Source organism: Austrofundulus limnaeus, unplaced genomic scaffold (assembly GCF_001266775.1).
Source record: "Austrofundulus limnaeus strain Quisiro unplaced genomic scaffold, Austrofundulus_limnaeus-1.0 Scaffold462, whole genome shotgun sequence".
In the NCBI taxonomy this organism is placed as follows: domain Eukaryota; kingdom Metazoa; phylum Chordata; class Actinopteri; order Cyprinodontiformes; family Rivulidae; genus Austrofundulus; species Austrofundulus limnaeus.
The window spans coordinates 26,763-46,960 of NW_013952864.1; the positions used below are offsets into that span (position 1 = coordinate 26,763).

The window sequence follows — 20,198 nt, forward strand, 5'->3', positions numbered from 1 at the left end:
GTCAGAGCCTGTAGGATGTTAAAAAACAATTATTAACATCAAATATCCACTCCCAACCCACAATACTTTTTCCCTGTTCCATTCCACATTATTACAAATAACTTCATTTCTGGACATTTATGGTTTGATTTCTTTGAATGTATGGATCACTTGGGTTGTTACCGACATCTGGTGAAAATTTCATGTCATTAACACCTCTAGTAATATATTTACTGAGAAAAATGTTGACGTGTTCAATACTTATTTTACCCGCTGTATCCAGTTTATGGTTCAATCAAACATCTGTTTTAAAAAGTAATACTCTTATTGATTAATTGGAATTCAAGATTGCCATAGAGAATGTAAACTGATCTGAATGGTTCTGAGTGACAACTCTGTTTATAGCTCTTGTCACACTCGCCTACCCCTCGAAGATTAGGCCTCATAAACAAAAGCTGTCTATATAATGGTGGCCTTTATGTGCAGTAATTGTTATCAGGTTACCGGTATGATTGTAAGTTGCAGAGGTGTGAAAATAAATGGATGTTTCTCTTTACAGGTTTAAATTAACCTCCCTAAAAATAGAAGGGTCGTTAAGTCTGAGATCAGGGCAGCGGTCATTAAAGTCATGGGTGTCATTAAAGTGTAAAGGAAAAAATAATAATAATCTTTATCAATTTTTTCTACATCTTCTCTCCTCCTCCTGAATGTTTAATGCAGCATGAAGGGAAAACACTCCTTTATGTGAGCAGCAAGGGCGGCATCATGCATCCTTCTTCCCGTGGACCTTTTACCACAACTTCCCTAATTAACTTTAATGGCCAGTAATATCATTTTATGTTTTTCCACTCTATTCTGTTTGAACTCCTCTATGAATCCATATTACACTCCTCCATGATTGGTCTTCCATCCTACAAAGGCAACTCCTCCACCTCCATTCTTCTCCTCCTTTTTCTACCTCCTCAGACCTGTAGTGTCAATGGTTTAAACGGATTGCTCTCGCAGACAGTTAACCTTCTCATCCCATAAAAAGTATAATTGGTTTACTATAGAAAGGAGGCTTCTCCATACTAGGCGTAATCCCTTGGCTTGATTAATGCATCTCTAATCAATTGGTGTCTGGGAGAACCGCCTCTTCAGTCACATCCTATAAAGGGGAACAGCTGGACTGTCTAAAGGTCAGACAGTGGGGGGGGTACCTGGGGTCAGAAGGACTGATGGATCAAGCAGGGGGTGTCATATTACTTTCACATGCTAACAGAACTGTTGTTAAACTGTAATAATCATAGCTTTGTTCTGAGTTTGTGTCTGAGGCTCTTGTTTTAATTAGGAAAACAACAAAACCATCCTGTTTTTAAGCTCTGCGCCTTCAACAAGCTCAAAATGAAAACTTGGTTCAAACAGCATAAAGGTTGAGGTTAAGGTTAAGTTTAGGTTTAGCAACAAGGGTGAAGGTTAAGGCCACAGGGGGTGCGAGGACGATAATAGGATCCCCTCCCTAACGTTTATATTACAAGTCTGCATCTGTGCATGTGTATTTACCGTTCGCATTCCCCTGTGCGAATTCATGAATCCATAAAGTCTTCTCAGAAAAAAAAGAAAAAAAAAAGAAAAGAACAAGAAAATACTTCATTTGGATGAAATTGCTTCAAGATGCATCTCAGCACTGACATCCTGCAGAATGAGAAAAGATCCCCTGGTGTATTGCTCTTGTAATTTTCTCTTCAAACAGGACGTGCTATCATCCTCGCAGCCAACACTGCTGAAGGGTTTGTGCTCCATTCAGAGCAGATTTGAATAAGTCTTGGAAATTGACACAGAGCCTGCTGTGATGTATGAATATCAATGTCACCTCTGACAGAGTACAACAGGAGATGGGGAAATATCAATTTATTATGAGCTCTGGATTGGGACAAACCATCTCACTTTGAACAGACCTAATGTTTTCCCCTCCTATGAACAGGTCTGTGGATCCTCCGTGGAGCTGTCCTTGTGGAGGGGAGGTTATCTTCACCCAACACAGCAATCGATACACAATAATACGACTGATGGACACTTCAAGATGACCACGCTGAACAAGTCGTCACCCCTGAGGACTCTGAATGGTAAATAATGAATCACTACATTAGTACAATGTCTGGTGTATACATTAGCATTCAAAGTGGACATCTAAATTACTTTGAATGTGTAGTGTCACTTGTCACCAGGAGAAGATGAATGCTTTTGTCTCTGCAGCTGCTCTGACATGATCCCTGCGATTTAAAATAAAAGGCAAGAAAACTGACCTCACCTACTGTACGTGAGCTGAAATGGACTCTCAGGCAAACCTCAGAGCGAGTTGCGCATTTTTTTCTGAGGTGCATCAAATGTGTTAATTCCAGACTCCTGCTGTAACGCAGGCAGCGATGAATTATCTCTCCAGTCTCCCTGCTGCAGATGTTCTACAGCTATCAGTTTACCGCCGCTCTGTTCTCTTCCTGCCTTCCTTCCTACCTCCACCTCCAGCCTTTTCAACTTTCCGCAGGGTGTCACAGCTGATTGGCTGCTGATTTAGTTGAACTTGTAAACAACAACAGCCATCTGTCTCCATCAACTTTAATAACAGCTCAATGCTTATTCCTTTATTTATAAGGAATCTGGCGCGCAGGCAGCAGGCGCTCGGTGTTGGCGGGGGGCGGGGGGGTATCGCAGCACGGCTTGTGTTAGTATGCACACGCATGCCTCTCCAACACAGACTCACTGCGACAACACTGCAGTCAGACATGGGGGAGATGGCGAAAAAGGGAGTGGGGGCAGGAATAGAAAGGAAAGTCTGTTTCTGAATACTTTCAGCATCTCTATGAGGTCAGAAGCAGAGATTGTTTTGTTTTCTAAAGAGTTGCCAGTGGGCATAAATACACACACATAAAGCTCTTTAAATGAGGCCCAGAAAAGTGAGTGGAATAAATATTTCACACACACAAGAAAGCACAATTGATTTGTAATGGATCTTCAGTGTGCTGGTAAGCAAACCCCTTATTGTGTTGTTTTATTATTAATACTTCTCAGCCAATGGGCTGTGGAATATGCATGGAGTGACCTGCCCTTCCCTCTTCTTATGCTAATCGTCACTGACATTTCCAGCTTATAGCAAACCCGCCTCAGTCGTTCTGCGGCGGATCAGAAAAACCACCAAACATTAGCAACAATAAAATCCATCAAACGGAGCAATAATCCTCCCTGGGACGTTAATAACATGCAATTACTGACTTCCATTGGCTGCAGCGTTGACCTGATATCTTGGGAAGGATTTTGTCATCTTAAAGGTTTGACAGTCAGGTTCTCTTTGTATGTGAAAGGCTACAGCGTTCATCTTCGGCCCATCTATCACTCCTGTCTTCTTTTCTACAGTCCTCCATTCATCTATCAGTCCATTCATCTTTCCATCCATCAGCTCGTGTGGCCTTTGTTCCACGTTTGGATCCATCTGTCATGGCCTCTACAAAGCCTCATGGCTGTATGCATAGACATCTCATTTCAACTGTTCACCTTTGTCAGGTTGCCTAAGATAAACAACGAGCAAATCCTGAGTGGAGATATGGAGTGAAGGGAAAGATTTTCACTAAAATTTATTTGGTTTTTAGGCATCTAATTTTTTTTTATAAATTCTACCAACCATGAACCCTCTTTGCTTCAGGCTATTCTTTGAAATTTTCACCTAAAATGTTTTTAAATAATGTACCTATATGTATTTAAAATAGCAGCATGTTTCAAATTCATCCAAATATAAATGAGTGGTTCAGTCAAAAAAACATGTGTAATTTTGATTCCACAAATGCAAATCCTGAAATCAAAGATTCACCTGTCAAAACCTTATCCTGAAACATTTTCACACTGGCACAGGGACTCTCAATATGACAGAAAACAATCATGGCTACAGCCTGGATTGTCCACATCTAATCATGCTGATGAGTAATACATTTTAAAAAGTGGTCAAATGTGAAGGCAGCTGAAAGGTGGGTGCAAAATGAACTGTGTTGGGTACAATGTGGGCAGAGGTGGCGAAAGGAAATAATGTGCAATCCCTAGAATATATTTTTGCAGGCCTTACACACACAAAAAGTTGAGAATTTCAAAAAGTGTCCAAGTAAAAAAAAAAAAAGACTGCAGGTCACTGGTAGCACACACTCCCCAATGAAAAATTTTACCTATTTACTTGCAATTTCAAGTCACCAACTTATCTTCAACAAATGAAGCACAACAAAATAAAAGCCTAAGAGGGAATTTAATCCAAGGTGCTCAGGTAATAAATGGCTTAAACTTCCACACAGCCACTGTGTTGTGCTTGATCTGATGTGTAAAAAACTATTTTGATTGATCAGAACAAGCGAATCAATGGGTTGCTTGAGAAAGAATTTAAAAAAAACAAGCTAAGTGGATTTCCTGGCTCCAATATAAGCCAATTAACCTTACACTGAGGCAATTAACAGTGAATGGAGTGGTTCAATATCACAAAAGTGAAGCCCCAAGAAGTTATTTGCAGAATAGTTTATCTCGATTGAGCTGCATGGTGCCAGTCTTCAATCTGGCAATCCACTCAGCCCTGCACAATAACCACCTCTGAACTTATTGGTAAATGTGACCCGGTGCCGTGTCATCTTTAATGATGATTCATGCCAGCTCTCTGCCCCTGCACTTGGTTTCTCCTAACCTCGCTGCATGTTAATGATGACTTTCCTTTCGACTGGGTGCTGTTGGTTCAGGGTATGGGTTCATTCACAAGAGGTACACATGATTAGAGAGACAAATGATATAAAGGCCAATCATCTCCCACCCACTGCGGCCATTAAAAAGAACACAAAGCGACAATAGATCAGTGCTAATTAGATGCAGAATGTGACCATAACAACACATTACTCCAATTAATCAGTGTATCAGTCTTTGAGGAGAACTTGAGTTGACCTTAGGATTTGCATCATACTTGTCACTTTTGTAAAAGCATCAACAGCAGCTTTAAATATAAGATGGTCAAACAATAAATAACGGTTCTCATCAGCTTGTTTACACAGCAGTGTGCTCGCATTTGCCTCAATGAGTAATTCATGATATCATCACACAAAATACTAAGACAAGCATCCCAGCAGGTGGTTAAAGTAAATATTTTAGGTTTTCAGACACTGACTCCAATCCAATATCTCTCTTTTTAAAAAATGTTTTTATTTCCTGTGGTTTGATTATTCAATATTTCATGTCAAAGCTGTGTTCATATCCAGTATTTACACAGATTTCTTTTTAAATGTTGTGAAAATAGCACGTATATGCTAATTTTTTGTTTTCAAGGAAGGAGTTTATTGTCTTTAATTTTAAAATAACAGATATTAATTTGGGAATCTCATTTCTAAGAAAGTTGTGAAAGTTACATTTCACTGTTAGGTGAAATGGTTTCAATCCAAATACATTTCCTGCTTGGCGGCACGGTGGCTCAGTTGGTAGAGCTGATGCCTCWCAGCAAGAAGGTCRCCGGTTCAAATCCCGGTCCGGGGACCTTTCTGAGTAGAGTTTGCATGTTCTCTCCGTGCATGCGTGGGTTCTCTCCGGGTACTCCGGCTTCCTCCCACAGACCAAAAACATGACTGTTAGGTTMATTGATAACTCTAAATTGTCCCTAGGTGTGAGTGAGAGAGTGAATGGTTGTTTGTCTCGTTTGTCTCTATGTGTGGCCCTGTGATGGACTTGCGACTTGTCCAGGGTGTACCCCGCCCCTCGCACTGTGACTGCTGGATATGGGCACCAGTGACCCACGCAACCCTGAAAAGGAAGAAGCGTGTACAGAAAATGGATGGATGGATGGATTTCCTGCTTTATACAATAAATGTCACTAATATAAAACTATACAATGCGTATGCTGCCATGAAGCAAACTGTAAAGAGCCTAGCTGACAAATTAATAAATAAACCACATAAATATTATTTTTAGAGTTTAATCACTTGGTGACATTTCTTCTGCTTAAACTACTGATGTGTTTACTCTAGAGTTTGGAAGAAAACACTCTGTTTTTGTCGTCCTTCACTTAAAATCTTCTGTAGGACCACAACAGACCACATAATATCAAAGTGTTATCAAAGAATGTCACAGCACACTGCAAGAAAAATAATATTGTTTTTTTGACAAAGTCTGACCTATTTTTGTTTTTGAAACTAAAGGGAAGAAGAAATTACAATTCATAAGGTTTTGCTTCAGCAAACCAAATTACTGATATTTAAATGGAAGCAATATTTATATTTAATTAATATATTGCACTAATATATTGCACTAATGTGTTTTTTCTGGGATTTGTATTTTATAGAAAAATTAAATAAATTCAAAATAATCTATAGATTAGGGGGTTTCAAAATTGAAGGTGGGAATTGTTCTTTAAAAAATAATTAATAAAATTATAATAAAGGACTTACAATTCACAATGTTCATCTCATTTCCATGTGACCTGTTAACAGATTATTAATATGATAATTCTCCTGAATGTGTTAGTTTTGTCTGTCCTTCAAGACAGGATGTTGGTCTTTGGATCAGCATCAAACTGTTGTCTCACATTGTGAATTAAATGGTTGGAGCAGCTCATAAATGAGGCAGCGTGTGTCTAATGAACTCAGTGCTGTCAGCATACAGAAAAGCAACCTTTTCTTTCCTATGACATAAGAACCCTTAAAACATTTAAAAATATACACCGCTGGCCTTTTCAAATGGATCTGAACATGTAGGTGTCTTTGGCAAATTTATCTCACAGCACGCTGCCGTTTCTTACAGTATGTCACTTATCATGAGTCCTCTTTTGATCAACACAGAATGTACTCCTTTTGAACAAAGAGAAAACTGATTTATCCAATCTTATGGAAAATTAGTTTAGACATGTTTTCACAGCATAAATGGCAAAAAAACACAAGGATTTACTTCAATAAATTACTCAGGTTGAAAGATGCCAGATCCTCCCATTTTGGTGTCTTCATGTGAGGGTTTTTCTCAAGAGTAAAAATCTCACCAACCAAAAGTACATGAAACTTGCATTTTGCTTTTAGAAAACCAGAGACTTTTTCACTAAAAGAGATGGTTTCCAATTGTAAAATAATAGCAGCACAGTGAAACCATCCTGTTTCCACCCTCAGCAGACATTCTCTTCAGGTCACAGGTTCAGACCAATCATCTGTCATTTGGAACTGACCAGTGCAGAATGTATGGGAATTCAATGGCACGGCATTGTGATGATGGGTTCTGCACTGCAGTCAAAAACAGTACAGTCAATTGGGTGGAATCCAATAAAGGTTGAGTCAAGGATGCGATAACCACACTGGTCCAGGGATGAAATGAGAAGTCAAAAGGTCCAAGAAAGAAGCTTTAAAAGCTGAGTGTGTGTGAAGGGGAAACAAATTGCCATCAGATTTATTGACAGGAAAGAAGGCAGGTGTTTCCATGATTGCTATGAAGACATGGACCCCCTGGTTAGTAAAAAGTTGCATTCAGAAAGATCAATGAAACAAAGCTGGGAAATAAAATCTACCATTTATAACAACATAGCATCAGAAGAATCAAAACTCTCTCTATTGTCATTTAAACATAACATCAGGGATGCAATGTAGAACGAAATTGCAGCTAAGATCACCCATTCAAGAAAAGACACACATAAAACATGGGGGAACAGGTGAACAGGTGATGTGGCAACCAGGTAGTGCTACCTTTTTTGCAGCTAGAAATACACAATAGGAAGGCTGAGTTTTAAAAAAATGCTCTGATCCTATGTTTACATCGGAAACACAGGGTCATATGCACAAAAAAATGGCTCGCGATACAGCAAGACAGCCTGGGCAGGGAGGGAGCTTAGGTCAGATAACACATGAGATGGGGCGGGGATCAGTGGAGTCAGTGACGTTGATGGTGGGGTCTCCGTACTAAAATCGACCATAGCCCCCCAGAGTCCAGAGTCGCATGATGTTATTTATCTCGGCTCGCCAGAGTTCAGAGTTTCCTCTCCTCGGCCTTGGGTTCACGGCCAGTTCCAACACGGATGACGGGTTGGGGTGAGGGAATCAAGCCCTTGCTGACATATCATCCTGGGGAGTTTCAGATAAGTATGGCAACCAAGGCCAAGCCGCTGGGAACCGAATAGATAACACAATTGTTTGGGACAAAACAACCTTGAATTTTCTGCTGTTTTTAATGTCTTAACTGAATCTCTGAAAGTGGTGAAAAAACTTCAATCAGCCGAATTTCGGGGTCTTTCGCCTCTTTACCGTCTGAAGCTTCACCCAGATGTAATCCTACATGCCAGAGGTCCGCTCCTGAGCTGTGATCCTCATCAGAACCACATCCAGTTTGCAGATTATCTCCCCCAGCTGCTGAGTCTGTGTGCTTCCAGGTCAGTGCAAGCCTTCCAATGCGCCCAACAGCTTCTCAACAGCCCAGACCGCTGTTAGGGTCGCTTTTACTTTTCGATAAATCAGAACTCCGCTTCCTCTGATCAGCAAAAATCCAGTTATCATAAATCCAAATATATGCAAATTTTCCATAACTTCAGTGGAAAGTAGTATGAGACACATCAGGTTCCAAGCTCCCCAATAACCACTGATATGACCAGCAGCAACCATTCCACTCAGACAGCTACATTCCCCTCGTTCCAATCTTAATGTGAAAAAATAGTATCAATTGCGTTCAGAGACGAGTTGACCAAATCCATAATTCCTTTTATTTTGAATGGTAGGTAGAAAACAGGCTTGAAAAAGCTGCAAAGCAGGGTAGAGGGGCAGGTTCAGGAGAGAGCAAAAAAGTGTCTGTTTCCTCTGAAGGCCAAGCGAAGAAGATGTTTTACCATATAATTACTGTATGTGGTAAAATATTTTACAATCAACCTACCTATAGAATGTTTTCATGTTAAAATATTGCCACAACATGATTCTTTTGATAAAAGTCTGCTGGGTAAAACTAGATTTGCTTAATTTATAAATAATCTAATTTTTTTCATCTCTGTGACATTGTTTACATTTTACTGAATAAAGTGGTAATAACAATCTGGCACTCATGATAACTGGTAGACTGGCCCAACAACAAAAGCAAAATCAAAGTCTTGGATTGTCATCACAATCTTACTTGCTGCCCACATGATAAGGGTCAAACTGTGGCTGGGTCTGATTTTCATTGACAATATAATCATATTTATCCAGTTCATTATGAGGCTCAAGCAGGAAAAATATCATAAAAATGTGATTTCAGAGAGCTCAGATGCTCATTGAATCTTCCATCCATCCATCCATCCATTTTCTGTACACGCTTCTTCCTTTTCAGGGTCGCGTGGGTCACTGGTGCCCATATCCAGCATCAATATCATTGAATCTTTTGTTGTCTAAAAAAAAACAGCCGAGACTTTCTGGCATTCAGAAGTGTTAATCCGTGTTGGGTGATAACAGCTAAACTCTACTTTGCCAAATAACTTTTAAACTCAGGGATGTAGCATAAAAGCAAAAAAAGTTAATTAAAATATGGTTATCTTAAAATCGTAATTGAAAGGTTATTATTTTCAAAAACAGCAAATATGTTTTAATTCAAGCATCAATTTGAAGACAAATGCAGCACAAATAGCTGTTATTCCTAAATAACTTCATTTCAATCAACAACACGTGGCCTTTTTTGGACTATCTTAAGAACTTTATCCAAAAATTCCAGTAGCAGCTATTACAGTTGCTGAGTCATTGGTAGAAATCAAATCAGAGGTTTTATTTTGGCTATTTATCCTTTTAAACAGTGAGCTTAATGAATATATACATTTTTTTAATGCCCCAAGATGCCAAATTCAGTGTACGTGCCCTGCTATTTCTCATTCCCTGTTTCTGCCTTACAACCTGCAGTTCTGATTGTGGTGACCGCTGTTGAAGGACAGTCTGGATAAGTTTATTAAAAAGTATCATCAGTCGGCCCTCAGCTTCAAAATCTGACATCTCACAGGTGAGTAACTTGCCTTAAATAATACTTTGTCCTTCAAATAAAAAAAGACTGTCAAACGCAGAGATATATAGTGCGTTATAGTCCGGTGGCATAAAATGTTTTTATATCCTTCATAAAACAGCACTTTCACAGTGTCCCTGTTTGAAAACTCTATTTTTCCCTGGGATCTAATGGGGCTCAATGGAACCCCTAATTGGCAGTCGCTGCAGCCTGTCCTTTGAGCTGCTGTTGCTGTGGGGAGATTTCACTGTTCAAACCAGCTTTGAAGTGCTTAAAAGAGATTTTTTTTCTTCAATGCTGTGGCAGCAGATACACCAATGGTCAGATGGGAAAATAATTGAATAGAAGAAGTAAAATTGAAGCCTGTGTCGTAAGTCTACAACAGTTTACCGTGAGTCTGCAGAGAAGGGTGGCTTAGCATTGTTGCTGTACCTAAACTTGCACCAAAGCTATCAAAAAGGTTTACTGAGCTCCCATTTCAAATGGAACTCCACACCCCAGTTGGAGAGTAAAAGAAAGAGATGATCAGTAAGAGAAGCCTTTTATGTCTTTTTTTCCCTTGATTTAACTTGAAACAAGCCCAAAGCACAATCTTTCTTTGACCTTGCAGCTTCCCAACATGCTGTCTTAAAACAACCAGAGCAGTATGTCAGATTAAAGAATGCATACATTTTATACACTATATTATTTTAGCCATGTAATAAAACAGAATGCAGATATAGAGATCTGCCACATTGGTGATTATTATTTTAATTTGTTGGGCTTTAAGTCGGCCTCATCTTGGATTTTGGTGGGTCTTACGTTAATTAAACTGATATTCATCATACAGGGTTGCTCTTTGATTTTATTTTTGTAACGACAATTCTGCAAACACAAACTGTTCCTCCATTCATACCTTCAGGTCTGAACCAACTTCATCTTGTTCAGAGTTAGAAGCTGGATCCAACCTCAGTAAAGAGGATGGGTCTATAAAAATGTAGTACATGCTCACCCTCATTTATCATTCATCAAACCCATCAACCCTGATAAAACTAACGCAGCCAGGGAGAAAAAGAACATCAAATTAAATCGTAGTACAGAAACTGCTGCACTGATCAACTTGAAATTAGGTAGGAATGCAGATGTGTCTGATCTACACTGCAACAGCCAATGGTTTTACGATAGACCCCATATTTGAGGAGGGGGCTCCATCTAAAAATTGTGTGCTTGGACATAGAAAAATGCTTTTAACTCAAAAACTATTCAATAGAGAAGCTTCAGATTTTTTTGTTGTTTAGCTCTGATGAAGGGCTATCCATCGAGCACACCAATGAGCCCCTATCCCCAGCCCCACCCAAATCAATCAATCCATTCTGATGACTTCTGAGTTCTAGTGCATTGGTGCTTTGCAGGGGTCATATATGCAATATGCAGTATCTAGTTTATAATAAAAATGTACATAATAAACAAAAATGAGGACCGAATGCAGCAAAGCACAATGCCTGGTAATACTGTATTATAATAAGATTAAGAGTTTGGTTTGAGTTCATATCATGAGAATTAATGTGTAAACAAAGCATATTCAGCTGAATATGTTTATTCTACCAGAAAAAGCCCTGACATTCCTTTGCACTCAACAAGATGAGTTTGTTGACCCTCTCTGTAGCTCCAGCAGGAAAAGGTCTTACAGTCTGAAAAATCAAAAACCAAAGCACAGATGGCAGTTCAGCAGATTGGATTAGGCCTTAAGTCTTCAAAGAAGTCCCTTTCCGCAAAAGCTGCTCCCTTCAGTCATGCTAATACTGTTTATATTTCCTTATCCACTTTTATTTCCACCAGTGGTTGGATGAAACAGGAACTCAGGAGCAGCACAAACTGCACCGACATGTGAATATTTATAGACAGGGGTGTTTAATGCTGCGAGTGGGCAAGCCTTAATGCAGCATCTCTGCCCGAGGCGAAGCCAGGAGACCCTCACTCTGACACAAAACCCCCTCCTCCACATGACTTTTCTCACCCACCCCTCTTCATCTCATTTCGGCTTTTATCCTGAAAACCGACCTCTCCCCCTCTCTCCTTTGCCATTTCACTGGCTTTAATATGAACACACAGTCATACAGGACTCCGGGGAAAATAAACATTTAATCAAAACCTTTTTTAATGTCACTTTACGCTTGTGCTGTCCTTCTGAATTGGTCAGGGAGCAATTGTCATTCAGGCACTTGTGCTCTTTACTACTCTAAATTTAACAGTGGTTGCACATGTATTACTTTTCAGGTGTCTGTCCTGAGATTTGAATCACCAGTAAAATATGAATCCCACATTCATTCAATTATTATCTGGGTACTGATTCTTTTTTTCCCCTTTCTTTCCATTAAAAAGAATGTGCTTCAGCAAGTCGGTCTCTTCTAGTTCAGTCTGGGCAGTAAAGTTTTCAGTTAGTCCACAGAGCAGTCAAGCATGGAGAATTAAATGCAGGGCAGCTGACAAGCAATTAATATCAATTACAGGAAGAAAGAGTGTGAATGTGACTTTACCAGATGAAAGCAGTTTCTACGTCTATATATTTGAAAAGCACGCAGCTATTCGGGCAAATGGAGTCGGCTTATAATCAAGTCAAATGCACTGTATCTCACACTTGACTAAACTCAGTTAAAAGTAGGATTTGAGAGTTTTAAAACCATTTTTTTCTCACATCTCATAATTACATCGCTGGACTTAGCCTTTTCACAGTTACGGTAAAAGTTTCTTGATTTCTGCTCACTGTCTGATAGCGGCAGCAAAGACGAGGGAAGCAGCTGAGTGAACAAAGCGTTATGTAATCAATATCACTGGTCAGTTGGAACAGAGAGGTGACCGAACTGTGGCTTACACATATTTTTTTTCTCAGAAGTCAAAGGGAAAAATGAGGCGGGAGGTAAGTGAGGAGCAGTTTGAAATGGGCCAAAAACGAGAAGTATGATTTGAAGAAATCCAAGATGATTGAAGGCACCTTGAAAAGTTGCAGGGGCAGCAATCCAAGTCAGAGCAGAGCAAAGTTAAAGTTTTATTCATTACTGTAAATTAAAACTGTCATTCTGAACAATTAAAGGATGATTTTAATTAAACTGTTCACTAAAAACAAATACTAATTTATTTATGTATTTGTTTACCCCCTCCTCCCTATTATTTCTGCTCATTTTTGTACAACAAACTGAGAAATTTTAGGGTTTATTCACACCAGGAAAGTCCTTTGGTCCACTTGTTTGCGAGCGGACCAAAGCAGACTTTATTTTTATTTTATTTTTTTGTTTGGTGTGGTTTGCATTCAAATTAGGCTTTTTTACAAACTAACTATAATTTACAAACAAAGCCACGCAGATGATGTCATTGCTCCCATTCGATAGAAATGACAGGGGTGGGACAGATCAAAGAAAGATGGTGCTGTTTATAAAATTTCAAAAACAGCTCATTCAGCAAACGTTTCATGATAATATACTTCTAATTTTGAGATGGAGTTGCCAAATGCGTGCCCCAACCCAAGAAGAGGAGATGCTCTGCATGCCCTGACCCACAATAACTCATTGCAGCGCAGTGTTAGCATTAGCAACAGTGTCTCGTGAAGTCCAAAAAGGCACGTTTCCTGTAGCTGGTTCGGTTTGAGGCCGGTCTGTATTCACACCAGAAGTGAACCGCATCAGAGTATGTTTGGAAGCAGACCAAGACCACCTCGAAAGTGGGTCTTGGTGCAGTTATTTGGTCTGGTTATTTGGAGTGTATTCACACCTGCATAAAAGATCTGGACCAATGGGGGAAATGAACTCTGGTCCATTTAAAGGAGACCAAATGTGTCAGGTGTGAATACACCAACAAATTGTAAAATACAAGCTACAATTTCCAAAATCAAATCATTTTTAATGACACTAAATAATTATCATTGTTGCTCTGATTTGGTGACCAAGATTTGAATTTAACTATTTATACCCTGTATTTTGTCACACTTTAGTTCAGTTTGTTTTCCTGTAAAATCAAGCAAACAAAATACTTGTAAGCAAAAGGCATTCTGAAGATGGACATTTTTTATTTAAAAATTTGCAATCCAGTTTCAGTTTTGTACAAATTTTGAGGCAACTTTTTAAAAACATTTTTAAAAATGTGTTGACAACTGTTGACAAATAATTCTATTTTTTTTTACCTGTTTGGCTAAAAATCATTAAGAAAAATGGAAACAGTGAGCTAAAACTTTTTTAGGGCTACGTAACATAAGACAAAACATTTTTAGAACACCTCTAACATATTTCAACATAAAACAAAATATTCTTAATGATAACTTGGCCTACAAAAATACATTTACATTTATTACAAACACATTTATTTTAGCTAATACACAAAAATTAATTATCACAAAAAAAGATGTAAAACTCTTTTTTGGACCATTTGTAACTACAATAAATGGTGAACTGAGTTGATGAATTCATAATAATTAAAGCTTGAAACGATGCCTTCCATTCAGATTAAAAACGCATCGCAGGCAGGTGCAGAGAGACTGCAGACTGATGATATAATAATTTCGGGATGCAGCAGCACTGATCCCTGATGTCACAAGTCCAGATGAGACATGATTAGATATTCAGGAAGCTCCACAGCAAACACATTACATTATTCATTCCTGTAACTTTTCCCCACCCTCCCATGCCACCAGAAACTCGTCTGTATTGACACAAAGAGATACAGAAAATGTGTCAACAGAATTTCCTTTTTCATTTTGACGGTAATGGCGTGATTTGCAAATGCTTGGAGATGGAAATGAACAACGGGCAGCTGGAAGTAGAAAGTGTCAGATAATGTGTGCACAAATGCTTTGAAGCTTCAAAAGTAAACTTGGAAAGTGCTAAAGGGATGGTTGGTGTAGCTGTGAACTTTACAAAGAAAGAACATTCAGACAGCACCATTTAGCTGAATTTGTGTACTAAGTTTCTGAAATATTGAAGATTTTTGCACTAAAAAAGGCCAAAAACATTTCTATGTAAAAGTGTATTGCATCATGCTGTACGTCTGCTGTTATTACTGGTGATATCAATGGGTAGAGATGGAATGGAGTGAGCTGACAGTTTGACCTTTGATCAAAAAGTGTCAGCTGTCACTCAGTCTGTCCATCGCCAACAACCTGACCTTCACTGGATGTCTGTCATTTCATCAGATCTCTGCTTCCTGGTCTTTTCTTCTAGAAATGAATCCTATAAACCCATTCAATGGAAGTAGAATTTTGTTAAACTGCTGGATAGGTGATTGATTTGTTTTTAGCATTAAGGTCCAGTGTGTCTGAAGATGCCAGTGAATCGTCAGATGGCCTTATTAAAGCAATTTCATGGTTGCTAAATGTTTTTTTTTTTTTTTTTTTTTGGGGGGGGGGGGGGGGCATTTTAATCTGAAATGCACCAGTGTGCTCATGCAAACATTCAAAATTAAAAGCATATCCCTTAAAATTAGCTTCATTTTGTTTTTCTCCCCCAAGTTCGAAAGCCTCGCCTTAGGTAAACTGATGTGCCACCCTCTAGTGGAGCTGAACGTTAGCATTTATTCTTCATAATCACGTTTGGTTAAAACCTAATTGGCAGAGGCAGGGAGGCAGAAATTGGGGGACAACAGAAAGCTACAACAAATGCAATTAGATCAAATGCTGGGGAAAGGAGGCGGCGGCGTCAGAGAAACGCTCAAAATGAGGCGAAGAGAGTAAAGAAAACTTGTCAAAATTGTCGTTTCCAAACAGAGACCCTCCGAGGTGTGGCACATTTACGTTGAGTGGGATTGCGTGCCAAGGAGGCAAGCGTTGCACTTCAGGCTCATTTCCTCCCATCGCAATTAGAAGGTTGCACATCAGTTAACCTGCATACATATTTATGTCCCATCATGAGGCAGATCTGTGGTGTCTGAGCTGCATAAAAAAGGAAAAAGCTGGGGAGCAGAGCGGCTTCGCACCCCGCAGACACCAACCAAAATGAGGTGACGGAGACGCTGATGGCGCTCGAGGCTTATTGAAGACATCCCAGACTTCTGATGGGCGTCACCTTTGTCTCCCTCTTACATCACAAGAAAGGCCTTTGAAACAAATACAAAACTGGACCAGTCGCCCTGCACAACAAGCTCTTTGATACTCTTCATGAAAGCCTCACACACAATAGCTTGATGTTAATTGTGACTAATAATTCCAGCCCACATTCTGCTCTGCATGCCATCACGCCAAGGTCTGAGATATCCCCCGACTGCCCTGGATGGCTGCCAGCAAACAGAGACACAGCAGCGGAATGAAAAAGCACAGTGGCAGACACGCACGCTCTCATGTTAATTATTTGTTTAATAAATATGCAATAACTCCAGTTCCTGGGGCAACAACTGATCTCAGAACGGCGTGTCTCTACAAGAGTCAGTGTGAACACATAAGATCCTTTTTTCCCTTGAATGTCTGCAGAGGCTATGTATTTTCTAATGTTGAATGGATGTTTGCATTTGTTATTTTTACTTTTTCATTATTGCTTTGTGGGTTTGCCTAATCCTGATTATCCCCACGTAGCACTGAGACAAGGCACGCTTTGCTTTCCCTGCGTGTCTGCTCCACAAATAGCTCAATTTTTAATCACCAAAGTCTTTAATCACTCACCACCACTCGCATCCAGGGTTTTACAAGGATGATTAGGAAAGTTGGTGAGCAACAGTCCTCCAACGATGACAAAGATACTGTTTATCCATAATCCTCCATTATTTCAGCACAAGAGCGTAAAACTCACTGTCTGAGCTGTGATGACTCTGCAAACCATCAAAAAAAATAAAAAATAGGAACAAATGCTGATGTGAAGGCAAACTGTTGTTTTTTTATTGTGTTCATTCTTATTTTACTGTTATAGAGATGCATGATTATTCTGTTCACATGGATGTCAAATGGATATTGTGTCTTCATAAACATAACTAAGATTAAAAAAAGAAAAAAGAAAAAAGGTTTCTATGTTTACCATTTAGAAGGATTGTTGTAAATTTCAAATGAACCAAAACAGCCCAAAGCACGTTCCACCAAGTCTGCTGCACAAGTTATTTATTTCAGTAACTCAGAACGGACTAATCAAATACTGACAGCTTTTTGTCATTTTCAGTAAGGCTGTTTATTCTACACACTTGCAAGAAAAAAAAGGATATTACATTTGGCATTTTGCACTAAAACTTCAGATTGTGTCATTTAAAAATCACAAGTGTGTTTGTTTTGGTACATTTTTTATCAAAATCAACAAAAGATCTACCCCTCCAAACACTTTACATCCATAATTACTTTCGTTCTATTGTGTTTTTATTGACCTTTTTTATTAATTATGTCTTTTTTTTTCCTTATTTCACCAAGAATAAGCTCAGAAAACAGGGTTTAGCTCATTTGACTAGTCAAAATTTCATGGAAAAGTAAATATACTGATATATATTCAGTCATTTCAAATACATATTTACGCTTGAGATGGTTGGAATATTTTATAATCAATGTGCAAAAAGTTTATTTTTACACTGTGATTAAGACTGTTATGAGAAAAGCTTTTTCCTGAGGGGATATCTGGGATGGGCAATCCTGGTCCTCGAGAGCCGCAGCCCTGCATGTTTTCCTTTTCTCTCTGTTCCATCACACCTGATAAAGTCATTGGGCCTCATGCAGGAACATGTTCGTATTCTTATCCTAAATTTCTCTTACTTTTGTTCGTTCGAAGGGTTCGTACGAACATGTCACGTCAGATTCAACAAACTCTTCTGTCTTCAGGAAAAGTGTGTAAATGAGCTGCGTAAATTCCACCTGTTCGTATCCAGCTGCTCGTGCACGCGAGAGAAGATTAGCATAATTACCACCCCAAAAACACCATATAAGGCTATGTTTCCTGCCTCAGATATCAGGAAGTGTCCATTCATGAAAAATGACAGCGAAAACTAAAAAGAAGAACTTTACGAATTCAGAGATTGAAGTCCGTCTGTCAGAGATCAAGAAAATCTGTCATTTTTAGCAGGTCAGCTGTGGAATAAAAAGAGCTGCTAAAAGTATAACAACTGTGTTAAATCATTTTCATTTATTCAGAAGACCCCCCCACCCCCCGCGCATATGCCGCGCGGTCGCAGGTGGTCTCAGTTGAGGTTCTGAAATAAGCATTTTAAAATGTTTTCAAAATAAGTCTGGCACTTTGGAGAAAATCCAGGACTTGCTGGAGGGATTATGTCTCCTTCCCCCAGGATGAGCTGGAAAGTGTCGCTGGGGAGAGCGGGGTCTTTCTGCTGCTGCCCCCGCGACCCGATCATGGATAAGCGGCGGAAAACGGACGAACGGACAATTTATATTGTTAGTCTAAATTATTACATTTAAAATTATAACTCTAATTCAAGCAGAATAGCCTATTGTCAAGATAATTATGGAGTGTGATTTATTTTCAACTTAAAATATCTTCAAACTAACTAAATATAAAGTTATTAATGAAGAAAACCCGTCTGGATAACAGCAGACTGACTTCACGTAAAATATACGACAGGTCTGGACCACTCGTGAATTTTGTTCGTATCTGAAAAAAATCTTAGAATACGAAAACATTGGTGAATGCCACAAATTCTCCTAAATCACTCATACGCACAACTTAAGAACAAATCTGTGCGTACGAACGGTTCTTGCATGAGGCCCATTGATTTACCTCTTCCAAGTTCTGCACATGCCTGATAATCACACATTTATTCAAATCAGGTAAAGAAAAACATGGAGGGCTGCGGCCCTCGATGCCCAACCTAGTTCTGTGCCTCGCATTAATACAACACAATCTGACGAAATGTTTCTACATCTGAGAGTTCCGCAGTTGCTTGGCTGAGAACTGGATCACCTGAGATGTCCTTTACAGAAAGTGTGACTCAGTTCTGCAGACACATGCTCCTGTTTTGGGAATGGATTGGCCAAACACTGCATGTGCAAATAAAAAAAAAGTCAGGTCTAACTTTGAATCAGTTTCCTGGGTGTAAAATTTGAGCTCGTACTTTGAATGAACTTAATCAAATTCTTGGAAAGTTGGGTTTTCTTTAGTCCATCTGATCTAAATTGAACCCAAACACATACATTAAAAAATCTGATTTGTCTAATTTCAAAATTGTTTTGCCATTCAGAATTGTTCCAATTTAGCCCTGAAAAGAGGACATAGAAGTTGCAGCCGTGTTTAGCCAAAGCTAATTCTAATCTTAAGGAATCTATACTCAAAGCAAGATTTAAACTCACATAGGCATTGAAGTAGCCTAGTGAACAGATGTGCAAGGGTGAATTTAGAATTTTTTCAATTTTGAATCTGAGCATTGTTCCTTATTTCACAGGTCTGGTAGTAATGAAGCAAAAACAGTACAGAGCATGTTTCAGAACGCCTCAGTAAAGACTCCAATAAACAACAAAAAACAGACCCCCTGAACAGAGTTCACCCTCACAGTTCACTATCCTCAAATAAGCCCCCCGTGGCTTTTATTTTTCTGCTGTCAGACTCCACCTCAGGTTGCTGTTTGCCCTCCGTCTTAGAAGATCCTACGCCACAGACCTTCAACCAGCTTCATGTCACAGCTTGATCGAAGACAATATGTAAGTTCTCACACACTCATTTTTTCTTTTTTAGTCTGTGCATTTTTTTTGTCCAACTCTTACCAATAACTCTTTTTTCAGCAAAGTTCAAACATCTTGAGACTGAGCGCCTGGAGCAGAAAACGATCTGGAGTCAGGCCAGAGAAAGGAGGTGATAGACAAAGAAAGAGAAGAGAAGCGATGAGAGGAAGGCACAAAGGCAGCGCAGAAGATGAACTCTGTGACTTATGGTCTATCCATCTTCAGAGGAAAGATTGGTGTCTGAATATACACATTTCAGATTTTCCCTCATGCCTCAAACGTGCAACGAGACAGACAGTAGGCCATGAAAAAATAAATAAATTATTCACTTATAATAAACTTGGCAAACAATCTGGTAATTTGACTCAATTTAATGTTATGGACAAGGTTCTTAATTCCAGTTAAATAAAATATTCATGCAAAGCACATCATCAAACTAACCCGAGTTTATTATTATTTATAGTAAAGTTACAGTAGAATTAAAATGTTCACTGAAAAAACTCAGCTTTACTGAACATGTGTAGCTCGATCAGCCTGACCTACGGATGGATGGATGGATGGATGGATGGATGGATGGGACAGCCCAGCCACTGCTGACTGCATTGGCAGAAAAACAGTTAAACCTATAAATAGTGTCACTGTTTCCATATGAGTTTAC

General features: G+C 39.1%; 2 long non-coding RNA genes across 2 annotated transcripts in view; one reads left to right on the forward strand and one right to left on the reverse strand.

Moving 5' to 3' along the window:
- Positions 1-20,198, reverse strand: part of LOC106529723 (uncharacterized) — a 57,942-nt gene that overhangs the window by 11,406 nt on the left and 26,338 nt on the right. The gene's annotated exons all lie outside the window — the stretch shown is intronic.
- On the forward strand, positions 2,037-19,828 carry LOC106529724 (uncharacterized). Its single transcript, XR_001311672.1, has 3 exons — positions 2,037-2,084; positions 9,849-9,945; positions 19,424-19,828. It is a non-coding gene; the product is annotated as an uncharacterized LOC106529724 (long non-coding RNA).